The following is a 1,882-nucleotide window of genomic DNA, read 5'->3' as shown; positions in this document are numbered from 1 at the left end:
GATATTTAAAATTTATATCGTGCATTTCATAATGTCATATAAGTTATTGGACATGTATGGTACTCGCATCTTAGAAATGTTCAAACAGGATACAATAGAGTTCTTGTTGGAAAATCAAAATCAAGATTTTCCAACAAGAACTGATTTTAAAAAGTACGGTTTCGAACATAATTGTGTAATTTCATTTCATTATGTTTACCTTAACTTGCTCTCAAACGCTATAAGCTAAGCAGAAACTGAGAAAGATGAATGTATATAAATAAATAAAGATAAATCACACAAAATTTTGATCAGCTGATGACAGTTTCATATGAGGAAGCCTTTGTAAACTCAATTCGTTTTCTTGAAGAGATAGTTTCTTTCATAACATTATGAGGAAAACTAGTTTTTAAATCAATTGGTTTTCTTAAATAAAATCGTTCATTCTCATGAAAATAAACTAAATTTTACTACTTGCGATCTACTTATATAGACTACTTAAGAAATCTACTTGATAGACTAGCTTGACTCTTTTAGTCAAAAACCATATTATTCACGAAAATGCAGTTTCATCATATAATTTTTAATTAATTGAGGTATGAATCCCAAATATAAACACCAGAGAGTGTGATTAACTGATAATTGTTTACTAAATTTGTAAGTGTTTAACAAAAAGCTTTGCCCCAGGTGAGGATCGAACTCACGACCTTAAGATTATGAGACTTACGCGCTGCCTACTGCGCCACTGAGGCTGTGTTGTTGAGGGTCAAATTTAAAATCAAATACAGGGTAACGTGTTACCTTTTATCATTTTTGCAGAATGATATGATGTAAGAAAGATTTTTCTTAAAGTTTTTGTCTGAGTTCTAGACCTCGAGTTGGTTTTTCATTTTTCATACCAAATCCAGGTAGAAAAGGAACCATTTTACTAGGGCGTCGTCGCTGTCTGTTTATTCACCCGTCCGTTTGTTACTGGGCTGTTTTTTGAAGACTGTGATAGCTTTAAAGGCATAGGTGAGATTTTTAGGGAAGATTTGTGTTGCCGTTATAACAATAGATACTAAAAATCTAGGTCAAGCAACGTTTGGTACGGTGATAAATTTGTGGGACCAATTTGTTTTTATTTGATGGGATATGATGAATTATGATATATATGATGGAATATATTTACCGGATTCATATATATGTATGGGAGTTATAAGGATCTTACTATGACTGCGAATGAAATTGCTCTATTTATTTTTGTACAGAAACAATTGCCAGAAAATATTTTTTATGAAAAAAAACTTGTCAAAAAACTTGGATACATATTTTTTTAATTTATCTCATCCTTTAAAAATAAGGATGATTTAAAGGAAAAGTATGTCAGTTGTGGCTAGTAACATCACTTGCTAGTAAAAAGCGTACTGGTAAGTGACGTCACATGAGTTTTTATTTCTCTGCGTCTAATTCTTTTTTTGTTTACGAGATAAAAGGAAATATCCTGGATACTGCTTATCTCGTATATTTTTTGAAATCTTGCAGAAGTATTAAACATATTTTTTTGCCAATTACCCAATTATAATGCTCCACTTTGGCTTTCATGATGACGTCACGCTATAAACGTGTCAAGCCTTATGCAACAATAAGACTAGTCAGGTCCTAAAATGAGAGTCTCTATCTTTCCTTTTGAGAGAGATCAAGACAGCTTGGTAGATGGTGTCTAAGGACTACATTTTGCTGTGCGTTGTTCTTACACACAGACTTGTTGGGCTGTTACCCTATTCGTTTGAAATATACTTATAATAAGTACTACGCGAAAGTTTGTAGGGATGTGTGAAAGTTTGTTACTCTTTCACGCAAAAACTACTAATAGGGATGATGACTCGGTATAAAAAATCTCATTAGTCCCTCAGTTAGATAA

General features: G+C 32.3%; 1 non-coding gene across 1 annotated transcript; it reads right to left on the bottom strand.

Annotated features, from left to right (window-relative positions):
* Positions 1 to 658: 658 nt before the first annotated feature.
* Positions 659 to 731, bottom strand: Trnam-cau. Its single transcript has one exon. It is a non-coding gene; the product is annotated as a tRNA-Met (tRNA).
* Between the last annotated feature and the right edge of the window lie 1,151 nt (positions 732 to 1,882).

The sequence above is a fragment of the Trichoplusia ni genome, chromosome 10, assembly GCF_003590095.1.
Source record: "Trichoplusia ni isolate ovarian cell line Hi5 chromosome 10, tn1, whole genome shotgun sequence".
NCBI lineage: Eukaryota > Metazoa > Arthropoda > Insecta > Lepidoptera > Noctuidae > Trichoplusia > Trichoplusia ni.
This window is presented reverse-complemented; position numbering and strand designations above follow the sequence as displayed.